This window comes from Heterocephalus glaber, unplaced genomic scaffold, assembly GCF_053883595.1.
Source record: "Heterocephalus glaber isolate CG9 unplaced genomic scaffold, H.glaber_assembly_v1.0 deba00001759, whole genome shotgun sequence".
In the NCBI taxonomy this organism is placed as follows: domain Eukaryota; kingdom Metazoa; phylum Chordata; class Mammalia; order Rodentia; family Bathyergidae; genus Heterocephalus; species Heterocephalus glaber.
The window spans coordinates 10,012-25,977 of record NW_028258456.1 but is presented as its reverse complement, the minus strand read 5'-3'; the positions used below and the strand labels follow the sequence as shown (position 1 = coordinate 25,977).

The window sequence follows — 15,966 nt, the reverse complement described above, 5'->3', positions numbered from 1 at the left end:
TAGTACCTGTTAAAAAAGCAATGAAAAGATAAGAAGCTGAAGTGTCATAGCACATAGAAATGGGAAATACATGAAGAGTGGAAATGCTAATTACTCTGATTTCTTGTTCTATATTGTATGCATACAGCACATTCGTGGCTTGTATTCTACAAATATATCCAAATATTTGGTGTCCACGAACATTTTCTTTCCAATATGGAGTGATATGCAAGATCAAAGAAAGACCGTTGTCTTTCCGAAATACATACTAAACGCTTTCAAAGATTTGTTTCAGAAGCAAGTGGGTGAGGAGAAATTGGAGTAGGTATGTACACGGGCAATAAGGTGACTCTGGGATAGTTCCATCTGGATTAGTTGACATACTTGAAATCACATCATGTTTTAAAAAGCGAAGCAAAGGAAACCGGATTTTTTTCTCACACCGCTACTGGTAAGAAATCCATAGAACTCGGTCAGGATTTTGCTGAGTCGGATATTTTGGGAGTCAAGAAATAAGGAAATGATAAAATTTTGATGGCCAAGAACTGGGCTTAGAAACGTGTGAGTATTTCTTTACTAAACTTATAAAGTATCATGTCGTGTATGTGGACACATATATATATATATATGTATATATGTTATATATAAATACCGTAAAAGAAAACATACACTAGAAAAATTATTCAATGAGATTTGAGTTGAAGAGAGTGTCGTGCTTTTAAATTTAAAATGTGCTAAAATCTTAATGACGTTAGCGAATGAGTGCTGACGCATTACTTCTTCTGGGGCCCGAAAGTTGCACTGTGAGAGGTGGCCTGGTGTACACCCAAAGAAAAATTGCTGTCTATCTGCCATAAGGGTGTTCACTTCCATAATGAATTGACAGAATCTCTCAGAACAAGATTTCGAACCATATGTAAACACATCCACACTAAAATGGAACTGCTCTGTGCTGCCCTTTCAGTTTTGGTACTTCACAATCTCTTTATGACGTCATCCCTCCGCCTCACCGGGGTGGACATCTAACGCTGAAGTTCTGGCCGCATGTCCGAAGAGGAAATGTCTCTTCCATGGCCGTAAAGTCTTCTGGGTAAGAGCTTTTCGTGTTTCTAACGACCACCGGCTCTATTTAGTTGTATGTTTATATATTTTAATAGACAGAATGCGGGTGCATGATAACTTTAGAGATCATTCAGATCCAGATTGTATTGTAAACGTCTAATATGTCCGTCATATATTAGGTGTTTCTCTGCGAATGTCCGACAGTTTGTGTTCTTTTACCATACAGTGCCATACGGCCTTGACTACTCTCTTTTTGAATCTCCGTAGTTTTATAACGATATCTTCTTTTAAAAATTAGGAAAGCAAGTACTGTATATAAAGCTACTTTGAAATGTGAGGCAGAATACAATGGAGTCCGTTTGTGGTAGCCTATAAAAATGTTGGTATACTTACTGTCATGTGTCACGGGAGTTGGACCGTTCTAATCTTCTGACAGGAAGACTCGTCGAATCCCAAACTGCAGAACGCATTCCTTTTGTAGAGGATCCTTGATGCTGAAAAGCCTGTCAACAACTGTGGTTTTGGAGGCCAGGCATGGTCTCCCTACCGGTATCGCTTGGCAAGAGCCCCTCTGATCGTCGACCACATGCCCAAATGTAAGCCTACGGACTTGGAGCCGGCTCCCAGCTACTACTCCGGTGCAGTGCGTTGATCCCCAGGTGCTAGGCGGCATGCCACACATTTGGGCTCGCAAAGGGGAAGGCGAAGGCGGCGCGGGGCTTTAGCTCAGTGGGGCCGGCACCGGCCTTGGCCTCGGCCTCGCAAGCGCAAGGGCCCGAGTTCGAGCCCCGGCCCGGGAGAAGCCCCCAAAACGCGGGCAACCCAAATGACCACTTCGTTTCTCTTTTCTCCTTTTTCTCTTTTCTTCTTTTTTTCTTTTTCTTTTTTTTTGGTTTTGGGGGCCAGGGATCGACCTTGAGACCTTGCGCTTCGGAGACAGGCGCCAGAACCACTGAGCTAAACCCCGGCCCCATTCAGGTTCCTATGACCTCAAAGAAAATGGCAGGAGGGAGTAAGAAAAGAAAATTCATGGTCCATGGAAACAGCCGAATGAGAGAAACTGTTCATTTAGCAGACCAATGCGAATGCACATGACCTCAAACTGAGAGTGAAAAGTTAGCAAAGATTTTATTCTGCAGTGCAAATTACAAAAGGTTAGTTCAAAAATATTAGTGTGAATTTGGTGTGCTGTTGTCATTGAGGGCACGTCACTTTTCCAAAAATCACATGAAATATACCGTAGTTTGAAAGGGCAAGAATGACTTTTATCGATAAATGGCAACTCAGGTCCCAGAAGGAGCTTGTGAAATCGCTAACGTTTTTATACAGGCATTTCTAGTTTGATAGGGCCTCTGTCTTGCATCACAAAGGCCTCAGGGTGATGTCACCATTGCATGGCAACTCTTTGACAGTCAGTGTCTTCAGGAAAACCCTCTGTGTCTTTCTCTGCCCCCATCCGAACAATATTCCTGGCTTCTTGCCCTACCTAAAATCCTGCTCTGTCTCCAAGTACACTGCTTTTGGAGCCTTCTAGGTCAAGTGCTGTTTTCCTTCCCACATTCCCTCCTCCTCCTAGACCTGGAAGTGCGACAGCTGTTGGAGTGTTGCCCTCAGTGCCACTTCTGGGTCATTTTCCTGCCCGGCTTTCATACAATAACTCTCCTCCTAATCTTCTGTCATCAGATTATCTCGCCTGTTACTTTTCTTTGTTTTATCATTCAATTACTTCTCTGGTAACTTTCATCTGCTATTATTTTCCCTTTGTCCCGCCGTCTTTTCCTTCCACTGGACCCTTCTTGTCTTAATTCCTGATGACCTTACCATAGGGGTGATCCTTTTCATAGCTAACATTTCGAATCTTTGATCTCTTTTTCAGTTGGACTCCCGCTTTAGTAGTTAATTGAACCAGACAGGCCTTCATAACCTCAGTGTCACCCTGCTCACTGTTTAACCCACTCCTCAGGTACCTTTCACAGCACTACTCCCACAGGTTTTCCACTCCTCTATCCCTCTAAGACCAACAGTTAATTCAACCACCTTTTCTTAGTCTGGTGAATATTCTTGGATCATCAAACACGAGGATTCATGCTTTTTCCCCTGTCCTCAAATCCAAACTATTTTCTACTTTCTCCCGTTGTCACCCCAGAAGAACAGATATGAACAAATGAGTATTCTCACAAGTGAATACACTAGGCTAGGTGTGTATTTACCCCTATGGCACGCCTCCCTTTGTCCCTTTGGAACACGTGTCCTCTTCTTTTGGGTATCGTAGCTCAATTCTTGTAGTTGGGCACATTAGTTCCATCAACTACCATGACAAACTGGGAGGCTTGAAAACCTGTAGGTTTAGGATTAAAGCGTTACAGAGACTAGAACTCCGAAATCCAGTTGTCAACAGGATTGCTTTCCTCTGGAGTCTCAGAGGAGTATATGCTATATGCCTCTCAATCTCATCTTCTGGCGGCTTCTTGCAGTTCTTATCATTTGGCTTAAGGATTCATCCTTCCAACCTCGGCCTCATTCTCTCTTAGTCTGTGTCTGTATTCAAATTTCCCTTTCCGAAGAAAGCACCGCTAATTGGATTAAGAGACAACATAATTCCGCTATGACCTCATTTAATTTTAGTATTGATTCCTTGATTTACTTATTTATTTATAGTTTTTGGTACCGCACATCGAACTCGGGCCTTGCCGCTTGCAAGGCAGGCGGCCGAACCACTGAGCTGAATCCCCGGCCCACGACCTCATTTTCAGGTGATTACATCTTTCAAGATTTGAAGCCACTATTTCCAAACAAGGCCCCGTTCAATGATGTCCGAAAAGTGAAAATACTACATGTTCTTACTCCTTGGTGGGAGCAAAAATTAAAGTTTGACCCCGTAGAGGTAAAGAGGAGCATCAAGTTCCATATAAAATCGGAAGTCAGAAAAATCAAGAGTGGTTGGAGAATGGGTATACAATCCATTGACACTGCGAGGAATGGTCACGTTACTTGCGTTGTGGCTAGAACTCTAGACGAAATAGTTTAGTACCTGTTAAAAAAGCAATGAAAAGATAAGAAGCTGAAGTGTCATAGCACATAGAAATGGGAAATACATGAAGAGTGGAAATGCTAATTACTCTGATTTCTTGTTCTATATTGTATGCATACAGCACATTCGTGGCTTGTATTCTACAAATATATCCAAATATTTGGTGTCCACGAACATTTTCTTTCCAATATGGAGTGATATGCAAGATCAAAGAAAGACCGTTGTCTTTCCGAAATACATACTAAACGCTTTCAAAGATTTGTTTCAGAAGCAAGTGGGTGAGGAGAAATTGGAGTAGGTATGTACACGGGCAATAAGGTGACTCTGGGATAGTTCCATCTGGATTAGTTGACATACTTGAAATCACATCATGTTTTAAAAAGCGAAGCAAAGGAAACCGGATTTTTTTCTCACACCGCTACTGGTAAGAAATCCATAGAACTCGGTCAGGATTTTGCTGAGTCGGATATTTTGGGAGTCAAGAAATAAGGAAATGATAAAATTTTGATGGCCAAGAACTGGGCTTAGAAACGTGTGAGTATTTCTTTACTAAACTTATAAAGTATCATGTCGTGTATGTGGACACATATATATATATATATGTATATATGTTATATATAAATACCGTAAAAGAAAACATACACTAGAAAAATTATTCAATGAGATTTGAGTTGAAGAGAGTGTCGTGCTTTTAAATTTAAAATGTGCTAAAATCTTAATGACGTTAGCGAATGAGTGCTGACGCATTACTTCTTCTGGGGCCCGAAAGTTGCACTGTGAGAGGTGGCCTGGTGTACACCCAAAGAAAAATTGCTGTCTATCTGCCATAAGGGTGTTCACTTCCATAATGAATTGACAGAATCTCTCAGAACAAGATTTCGAACCATATGTAAACACATCCACACTAAAATGGAACTGCTCTGTGCTGCCCTTTCAGTTTTGGTACTTCACAATCTCTTTATGACGTCATCCCTCCGCCTCACCGGGGTGGACATCTAACGCTGAAGTTCTGGCCGCATGTCCGAAGAGGAAATGTCTCTTCCATGGCCGTAAAGTCTTCTGGGTAAGAGCTTTTCGTGTTTCTAACGACCACCGGCTCTATTTAGTTGTATGTTTATATATTTTAATAGACAGAATGCGGGTGCATGATAACTTTAGAGATCATTCAGATCCAGATTGTATTGTAAACGTCTAATATGTCCGTCATATATTAGGTGTTTCTCTGCGAATGTCCGACAGTTTGTGTTCTTTTACCATACAGTGCCATACGGCCTTGACTACTCTCTTTTTGAATCTCCGTAGTTTTATAACGATATCTTCTTTTAAAAATTAGGAAAGCAAGTACTGTATATAAAGCTACTTTGAAATGTGAGGCAGAATACAATGGAGTCCGTTTGTGGTAGCCTATAAAAATGTTGGTATACTTACTGTCATGTGTCACGGGAGTTGGACCGTTCTAATCTTCTGACAGGAAGACTCGTCGAATCCCAAACTGCAGAACGCATTCCTTTTGTAGAGGATCCTTGATGCTGAAAAGCCTGTCAACAACTGTGGTTTTGGAGGCCAGGCATGGTCTCCCTACCGGTATCGCTTGGCAAGAGCCCCTCTGATCGTCGACCACATGCCCAAATGTAAGCCTACGGACTTGGAGCCGGCTCCCAGCTACTACTCCGGTGCAGTGCGTTGATCCCCAGGTGCTAGGCGGCATGCCACACATTTGGGCTCGCAAAGGGGAAGGCGAAGGCGGCGCGGGGCTTTAGCTCAGTGGGGCCGGCACCGGCCTTGGCCTCGGCCTCGCAAGCGCAAGGGCCCGAGTTCGAGCCCCGGCCCGGGAGAAGCCCCCAAAACGCGGGCAACCCAAATGACCACTTCGTTTCTCTTTTCTCCTTTTTCTCTTTTCTTCTTTTTTTCTTTTTCTTTTTTTTTGGTTTTGGGGGCCAGGGATCGACCTTGAGACCTTGCGCTTCGGAGACAGGCGCCAGAACCACTGAGCTAAACCCCGGCCCCATTCAGGTTCCTATGACCTCAAAGAAAATGGCAGGAGGGAGTAAGAAAAGAAAATTCATGGTCCATGGAAACAGCCGAATGAGAGAAACTGTTCATTTAGCAGACCAATGCGAATGCACATGACCTCAAACTGAGAGTGAAAAGTTAGCAAAGATTTTATTCTGCAGTGCAAATTACAAAAGGTTAGTTCAAAAATATTAGTGTGAATTTGGTGTGCTGTTGTCATTGAGGGCACGTCACTTTTCCAAAAATCACATGAAATATACCGTAGTTTGAAAGGGCAAGAATGACTTTTATCGATAAATGGCAACTCAGGTCCCAGAAGGAGCTTGTGAAATCGCTAACGTTTTTATACAGGCATTTCTAGTTTGATAGGGCCTCTGTCTTGCATCACAAAGGCCTCAGGGTGATGTCACCATTGCATGGCAACTCTTTGACAGTCAGTGTCTTCAGGAAAACCCTCTGTGTCTTTCTCTGCCCCCATCCGAACAATATTCCTGGCTTCTTGCCCTACCTAAAATCCTGCTCTGTCTCCAAGTACACTGCTTTTGGAGCCTTCTAGGTCAAGTGCTGTTTTCCTTCCCACATTCCCTCCTCCTCCTAGACCTGGAAGTGCGACAGCTGTTGGAGTGTTGCCCTCAGTGCCACTTCTGGGTCATTTTCCTGCCCGGCTTTCATACAATAACTCTCCTCCTAATCTTCTGTCATCAGATTATCTCGCCTGTTACTTTTCTTTGTTTTATCATTCAATTACTTCTCTGGTAACTTTCATCTGCTATTATTTTCCCTTTGTCCCGCCGTCTTTTCCTTCCACTGGACCCTTCTTGTCTTAATTCCTGATGACCTTACCATAGGGGTGATCCTTTTCATAGCTAACATTTCGAATCTTTGATCTCTTTTTCAGTTGGACTCCCGCTTTAGTAGTTAATTGAACCAGACAGGCCTTCATAACCTCAGTGTCACCCTGCTCACTGTTTAACCCACTCCTCAGGTACCTTTCACAGCACTACTCCCACAGGTTTTCCACTCCTCTATCCCTCTAAGACCAACAGTTAATTCAACCACCTTTTCTTAGTCTGGTGAATATTCTTGGATCATCAAACACGAGGATTCATGCTTTTTCCCCTGTCCTCAAATCCAAACTATTTTCTACTTTCTCCCGTTGTCACCCCAGAAGAACAGATATGAACAAATGAGTATTCTCACAAGTGAATACACTAGGCTAGGTGTGTATTTACCCCTATGGCACGCCTCCCTTTGTCCCTTTGGAACACGTGTCCTCTTCTTTTGGGTATCGTAGCTCAATTCTTGTAGTTGGGCACATTAGTTCCATCAACTACCATGACAAACTGGGAGGCTTGAAAACCTGTAGGTTTAGGATTAAAGCGTTACAGAGACTAGAACTCCGAAATCCAGTTGTCAACAGGATTGCTTTCCTCTGGAGTCTCAGAGGAGTATATGCTATATGCCTCTCAATCTCATCTTCTGGCGGCTTCTTGCAGTTCTTATCATTTGGCTTAAGGATTCATCCTTCCAACCTCGGCCTCATTCTCTCTTAGTCTGTGTCTGTATTCAAATTTCCCTTTCCGAAGAAAGCACCGCTAATTGGATTAAGAGACAACATAATTCCGCTATGACCTCATTTAATTTTAGTATTGATTCCTTGATTTACTTATTTATTTATAGTTTTTGGTACCGCACATCGAACTCGGGCCTTGCCGCTTGCAAGGCAGGCGGCCGAACCACTGAGCTGAATCCCCGGCCCACGACCTCATTTTCAGGTGATTACATCTTTCAAGATTTGAAGCCACTATTTCCAAACAAGGCCCCGTTCAATGATGTCCGAAAAGTGAAAATACTACATGTTCTTACTCCTTGGTGGGAGCAAAAATTAAAGTTTGACCCCGTAGAGGTAAAGAGGAGCATCAAGTTCCATATAAAATCGGAAGTCAGAAAAATCAAGAGTGGTTGGAGAATGGGTATACAATCCATTGACACTGCGAGGAATGGTCACGTTACTTGCGTTGTGGCTAGAACTCTAGACGAAATAGTTTAGTACCTGTTAAAAAAGCAATGAAAAGATAAGAAGCTGAAGTGTCATAGCACATAGAAATGGGAAATACATGAAGAGTGGAAATGCTAATTACTCTGATTTCTTGTTCTATATTGTATGCATACAGCACATTCGTGGCTTGTATTCTACAAATATATCCAAATATTTGGTGTCCACGAACATTTTCTTTCCAATATGGAGTGATATGCAAGATCAAAGAAAGACCGTTGTCTTTCCGAAATACATACTAAACGCTTTCAAAGATTTGTTTCAGAAGCAAGTGGGTGAGGAGAAATTGGAGTAGGTATGTACACGGGCAATAAGGTGACTCTGGGATAGTTCCATCTGGATTAGTTGACATACTTGAAATCACATCATGTTTTAAAAAGCGAAGCAAAGGAAACCGGATTTTTTTCTCACACCGCTACTGGTAAGAAATCCATAGAACTCGGTCAGGATTTTGCTGAGTCGGATATTTTGGGAGTCAAGAAATAAGGAAATGATAAAATTTTGATGGCCAAGAACTGGGCTTAGAAACGTGTGAGTATTTCTTTACTAAACTTATAAAGTATCATGTCGTGTATGTGGACACATATATATATATATATGTATATATGTTATATATAAATACCGTAAAAGAAAACATACACTAGAAAAATTATTCAATGAGATTTGAGTTGAAGAGAGTGTCGTGCTTTTAAATTTAAAATGTGCTAAAATCTTAATGACGTTAGCGAATGAGTGCTGACGCATTACTTCTTCTGGGGCCCGAAAGTTGCACTGTGAGAGGTGGCCTGGTGTACACCCAAAGAAAAATTGCTGTCTATCTGCCATAAGGGTGTTCACTTCCATAATGAATTGACAGAATCTCTCAGAACAAGATTTCGAACCATATGTAAACACATCCACACTAAAATGGAACTGCTCTGTGCTGCCCTTTCAGTTTTGGTACTTCACAATCTCTTTATGACGTCATCCCTCCGCCTCACCGGGGTGGACATCTAACGCTGAAGTTCTGGCCGCATGTCCGAAGAGGAAATGTCTCTTCCATGGCCGTAAAGTCTTCTGGGTAAGAGCTTTTCGTGTTTCTAACGACCACCGGCTCTATTTAGTTGTATGTTTATATATTTTAATAGACAGAATGCGGGTGCATGATAACTTTAGAGATCATTCAGATCCAGATTGTATTGTAAACGTCTAATATGTCCGTCATATATTAGGTGTTTCTCTGCGAATGTCCGACAGTTTGTGTTCTTTTACCATACAGTGCCATACGGCCTTGACTACTCTCTTTTTGAATCTCCGTAGTTTTATAACGATATCTTCTTTTAAAAATTAGGAAAGCAAGTACTGTATATAAAGCTACTTTGAAATGTGAGGCAGAATACAATGGAGTCCGTTTGTGGTAGCCTATAAAAATGTTGGTATACTTACTGTCATGTGTCACGGGAGTTGGACCGTTCTAATCTTCTGACAGGAAGACTCGTCGAATCCCAAACTGCAGAACGCATTCCTTTTGTAGAGGATCCTTGATGCTGAAAAGCCTGTCAACAACTGTGGTTTTGGAGGCCAGGCATGGTCTCCCTACCGGTATCGCTTGGCAAGAGCCCCTCTGATCGTCGACCACATGCCCAAATGTAAGCCTACGGACTTGGAGCCGGCTCCCAGCTACTACTCCGGTGCAGTGCGTTGATCCCCAGGTGCTAGGCGGCATGCCACACATTTGGGCTCGCAAAGGGGAAGGCGAAGGCGGCGCGGGGCTTTAGCTCAGTGGGGCCGGCACCGGCACCGGCCTTGGCCTCGGCCTCGCAAGCGCAAGGGCCCGAGTTCGAGCCCCGGCCCGGGAGAAGCCCCCAAAACGCGGGCAACCCAAATGACCACTTCGTTTCTCTTTTCTCCTTTTTCTCTTTTCTTCTTTTTTTCTTTTTCTTTTTTTTTGGTTTTGGGGGCCAGGGATCGACCTTGAGACCTTGCGCTTCGGAGACAGGCGCCAGAACCACTGAGCTAAACCCCGGCCCCATTCAGGTTCCTATGACCTCAAAGAAAATGGCAGGAGGGAGTAAGAAAAGAAAATTCATGGTCCATGGAAACAGCCGAATGAGAGAAACTGTTCATTTAGCAGACCAATGCGAATGCACATGACCTCAAACTGAGAGTGAAAAGTTAGCAAAGATTTTATTCTGCAGTGCAAATTACAAAAGGTTAGTTCAAAAATATTAGTGTGAATTTGGTGTGCTGTTGTCATTGAGGGCACGTCACTTTTCCAAAAATCACATGAAATATACCGTAGTTTGAAAGGGCAAGAATGACTTTTATCGATAAATGGCAACTCAGGTCCCAGAAGGAGCTTGTGAAATCGCTAACGTTTTTATACAGGCATTTCTAGTTTGATAGGGCCTCTGTCTTGCATCACAAAGGCCTCAGGGTGATGTCACCATTGCATGGCAACTCTTTGACAGTCAGTGTCTTCAGGAAAACCCTCTGTGTCTTTCTCTGCCCCCATCCGAACAATATTCCTGGCTTCTTGCCCTACCTAAAATCCTGCTCTGTCTCCAAGTACACTGCTTTTGGAGCCTTCTAGGTCAAGTGCTGTTTTCCTTCCCACATTCCCTCCTCCTCCTAGACCTGGAAGTGCGACAGCTGTTGGAGTGTTGCCCTCAGTGCCACTTCTGGGTCATTTTCCTGCCCGGCTTTCATACAATAACTCTCCTCCTAATCTTCTGTCATCAGATTATCTCGCCTGTTACTTTTCTTTGTTTTATCATTCAATTACTTCTCTGGTAACTTTCATCTGCTATTATTTTCCCTTTGTCCCGCCGTCTTTTCCTTCCACTGGACCCTTCTTGTCTTAATTCCTGATGACCTTACCATAGGGGTGATCCTTTTCATAGCTAACATTTCGAATCTTTGATCTCTTTTTCAGTTGGACTCCCGCTTTAGTAGTTAATTGAACCAGACAGGCCTTCATAACCTCAGTGTCACCCTGCTCACTGTTTAACCCACTCCTCAGGTACCTTTCACAGCACTACTCCCACAGGTTTTCCACTCCTCTATCCCTCTAAGACCAACAGTTAATTCAACCACCTTTTCTTAGTCTGGTGAATATTCTTGGATCATCAAACACGAGGATTCATGCTTTTTCCCCTGTCCTCAAATCCAAACTATTTTCTACTTTCTCCCGTTGTCACCCCAGAAGAACAGATATGAACAAATGAGTATTCTCACAAGTGAATACACTAGGCTAGGTGTGTATTTACCCCTATGGCACGCCTCCCTTTGTCCCTTTGGAACACGTGTCCTCTTCTTTTGGGTATCGTAGCTCAATTCTTGTAGTTGGGCACATTAGTTCCATCAACTACCATGACAAACTGGGAGGCTTGAAAACCTGTAGGTTTAGGATTAAAGCGTTACAGAGACTAGAACTCCGAAATCCAGTTGTCAACAGGATTGCTTTCCTCTGGAGTCTCAGAGGAGTATATGCTATATGCCTCTCAATCTCATCTTCTGGCGGCTTCTTGCAGTTCTTATCATTTGGCTTAAGGATTCATCCTTCCAACCTCGGCCTCATTCTCTCTTAGTCTGTGTCTGTATTCAAATTTCCCTTTCCGAAGAAAGCACCGCTAATTGGATTAAGAGACAACATAATTCCGCTATGACCTCATTTAATTTTAGTATTGATTCCTTGATTTACTTATTTATTTATAGTTTTTGGTACCGCACATCGAACTCGGGCCTTGCCGCTTGCAAGGCAGGCGGCCGAACCACTGAGCTGAATCCCCGGCCCACGACCTCATTTTCAGGTGATTACATCTTTCAAGATTTGAAGCCACTATTTCCAAACAAGGCCCCGTTCAATGATGTCCGAAAAGTGAAAATACTACATGTTCTTACTCCTTGGTGGGAGCAAAAATTAAAGTTTGACCCCGTAGAGGTAAAGAGGAGCATCAAGTTCCATATAAAATCGGAAGTCAGAAAAATCAAGAGTGGTTGGAGAATGGGTATACAATCCATTGACACTGCGAGGAATGGTCACGTTACTTGCGTTGTGGCTAGAACTCTAGACGAAATAGTTTAGTACCTGTTAAAAAAGCAATGAAAAGATAAGAAGCTGAAGTGTCATAGCACATAGAAATGGGAAATACATGAAGAGTGGAAATGCTAATTACTCTGATTTCTTGTTCTATATTGTATGCATACAGCACATTCGTGGCTTGTATTCTACAAATATATCCAAATATTTGGTGTCCACGAACATTTTCTTTCCAATATGGAGTGATATGCAAGATCAAAGAAAGACCGTTGTCTTTCCGAAATACATACTAAACGCTTTCAAAGATTTGTTTCAGAAGCAAGTGGGTGAGGAGAAATTGGAGTAGGTATGTACACGGGCAATAAGGTGACTCTGGGATAGTTCCATCTGGATTAGTTGACATACTTGAAATCACATCATGTTTTAAAAAGCGAAGCAAAGGAAACCGGATTTTTTTCTCACACCGCTACTGGTAAGAAATCCATAGAACTCGGTCAGGATTTTGCTGAGTCGGATATTTTGGGAGTCAAGAAATAAGGAAATGATAAAATTTTGATGGCCAAGAACTGGGCTTAGAAACGTGTGAGTATTTCTTTACTAAACTTATAAAGTATCATGTCGTGTATGTGGACACATATATATATATATATGTATATATGTTATATATAAATACCGTAAAAGAAAACATACACTAGAAAAATTATTCAATGAGATTTGAGTTGAAGAGAGTGTCGTGCTTTTAAATTTAAAATGTGCTAAAATCTTAATGACGTTAGCGAATGAGTGCTGACGCATTACTTCTTCTGGGGCCCGAAAGTTGCACTGTGAGAGGTGGCCTGGTGTACACCCAAAGAAAAATTGCTGTCTATCTGCCATAAGGGTGTTCACTTCCATAATGAATTGACAGAATCTCTCAGAACAAGATTTCGAACCATATGTAAACACATCCACACTAAAATGGAACTGCTCTGTGCTGCCCTTTCAGTTTTGGTACTTCACAATCTCTTTATGACGTCATCCCTCCGCCTCACCGGGGTGGACATCTAACGCTGAAGTTCTGGCCGCATGTCCGAAGAGGAAATGTCTCTTCCATGGCCGTAAAGTCTTCTGGGTAAGAGCTTTTCGTGTTTCTAACGACCACCGGCTCTATTTAGTTGTATGTTTATATATTTTAATAGACAGAATGCGGGTGCATGATAACTTTAGAGATCATTCAGATCCAGATTGTATTGTAAACGTCTAATATGTCCGTCATATATTAGGTGTTTCTCTGCGAATGTCCGACAGTTTGTGTTCTTTTACCATACAGTGCCATACGGCCTTGACTACTCTCTTTTTGAATCTCCGTAGTTTTATAACGATATCTTCTTTTAAAAATTAGGAAAGCAAGTACTGTATATAAAGCTACTTTGAAATGTGAGGCAGAATACAATGGAGTCCGTTTGTGGTAGCCTATAAAAATGTTGGTATACTTACTGTCATGTGTCACGGGAGTTGGACCGTTCTAATCTTCTGACAGGAAGACTCGTCGAATCCCAAACTGCAGAACGCATTCCTTTTGTAGAGGATCCTTGATGCTGAAAAGCCTGTCAACAACTGTGGTTTTGGAGGCCAGGCATGGTCTCCCTACCGGTATCGCTTGGCAAGAGCCCCTCTGATCGTCGACCACATGCCCAAATGTAAGCCTACGGACTTGGAGCCGGCTCCCAGCTACTACTCCGGTGCAGTGCGTTGATCCCCAGGTGCTAGGCGGCATGCCACACATTTGGGCTCGCAAAGGGGAAGGCGAAGGCGGCGCGGGGCTTTAGCTCAGTGGGGCCGGCACCGGCCTTGGCCTCGGCCTCGCAAGCGCAAGGGCCCGAGTTCGAGCCCCGGCCCGGGAGAAGCCCCCAAAACGCGGGCAACCCAAATGACCACTTCGTTTCTCTTTTCTCCTTTTTCTCTTTTCTTCTTTTTTTCTTTTTCTTTTTTTTTGGTTTTGGGGGCCAGGGATCGACCTTGAGACCTTGCGCTTCGGAGACAGGCGCCAGAACCACTGAGCTAAACCCCGGCCCCATTCAGGTTCCTATGACCTCAAAGAAAATGGCAGGAGGGAGTAAGAAAAGAAAATTCATGGTCCATGGAAACAGCCGAATGAGAGAAACTGTTCATTTAGCAGACCAATGCGAATGCACATGACCTCAAACTGAGAGTGAAAAGTTAGCAAAGATTTTATTCTGCAGTGCAAATTACAAAAGGTTAGTTCAAAAATATTAGTGTGAATTTGGTGTGCTGTTGTCATTGAGGGCACGTCACTTTTCCAAAAATCACATGAAATATACCGTAGTTTGAAAGGGCAAGAATGACTTTTATCGATAAATGGCAACTCAGGTCCCAGAAGGAGCTTGTGAAATCGCTAACGTTTTTATACAGGCATTTCTAGTTTGATAGGGCCTCTGTCTTGCATCACAAAGGCCTCAGGGTGATGTCACCATTGCATGGCAACTCTTTGACAGTCAGTGTCTTCAGGAAAACCCTCTGTGTCTTTCTCTGCCCCCATCCGAACAATATTCCTGGCTTCTTGCCCTACCTAAAATCCTGCTCTGTCTCCAAGTACACTGCTTTTGGAGCCTTCTAGGTCAAGTGCTGTTTTCCTTCCCACATTCCCTCCTCCTCCTAGACCTGGAAGTGCGACAGCTGTTGGAGTGTTGCCCTCAGTGCCACTTCTGGGTCATTTTCCTGCCCGGCTTTCATACAATAACTCTCCTCCTAATCTTCTGTCATCAGATTATCTCGCCTGTTACTTTTCTTTGTTTTATCATTCAATTACTTCTCTGGTAACTTTCATCTGCTATTATTTTCCCTTTGTCCCGCCGTCTTTTCCTTCCACTGGACCCTTCTTGTCTTAATTCCTGATGACCTTACCATAGGGGTGATCCTTTTCATAGCTAACATTTCGAATCTTTGATCTCTTTTTCAGTTGGACTCCCGCTTTAGTAGTTAATTGAACCAGACAGGCCTTCATAACCTCAGTGTCACCCTGCTCACTGTTTAACCCACTCCTCAGGTACCTTTCACAGCACTACTCCCACAGGTTTTCCACTCCTCTATCCCTCTAAGACCAACAGTTAATTCAACTATGTTGAGTATAGTTTCATGTATGTATATGCTTCAGATCTAAAATATTCCTCCAAAACCTCATTGCTGTTTGAATGTTGATGGGATGTAATGCTCATTAGTGGATCTATCTATTGCTGAGTTCTGTAGTTGAATTTGCTCTTATGAGGGCACCCTGTTTGAGACAGTTTTCGAGGAATGTTCTGAAATGTTGTATTTTCCCCTTGCCTCCTCATTCTCTATCTCTCTTTGCTTCCTCAATCCCATATGATAAGCAGCTATTCTCTTTCAGTACCTTTCTTTTTTTCTTTTTTTTTGTACTGGGGATCCAACTTGGGTCTTTGCACTTGCCCAGCAGGCAGCAAAACCACTGAGCTGAATCCCTGGCCCCCATTACCTGCCATCATTACATTTCTGTCTTTCTACCAGTCATCTTTGGGTGAATCCACTGAAAACTGCAAGCCAAATAAACCTGTCTTCTTTTAGGTTGTGAATAAATGTTGTATTATTTGTGGAACTAGACAAAACTATCCTATAATCCATATAGAGCAATGAAAGATCCTAAATGAGAACAATAAATTCTGAGTAATAGCAAACAGCTGGAAGAGTAACAACACTAGACTTCATAGCCTACTGTAATGTTATAGTAAACAAAACAGCAATATCTTGTCATAAAAACAGACGTACTGATCAATGAAAAAGAATAGA

At 42.7% G+C, this 15,966-nt stretch overlaps 2 long non-coding RNA genes across 2 annotated transcripts; both read left to right on the top strand.

Moving 5' to 3' along the window:
* Window positions 1-692: 692 nt before the first annotated feature.
* LOC147821217 (uncharacterized) lies at window positions 693-8,728 on the top strand. Its single transcript, XR_015447420.1, has 3 exons — window positions 693-1,069; window positions 5,010-5,135; window positions 5,544-8,728. It is a non-coding gene; the product is annotated as an uncharacterized LOC147821217 (long non-coding RNA).
* A 96-nt stretch (window positions 8,729-8,824) lies between these two features.
* On the top strand, window positions 8,825-15,261 carry LOC147821216 (uncharacterized). Its single transcript, XR_015447421.1, has 3 exons — window positions 8,825-9,201; window positions 13,148-13,273; window positions 13,682-15,261. It is a non-coding gene; the product is annotated as an uncharacterized LOC147821216 (long non-coding RNA).
* Window positions 15,262-15,966: the final 705 nt, after the last annotated feature.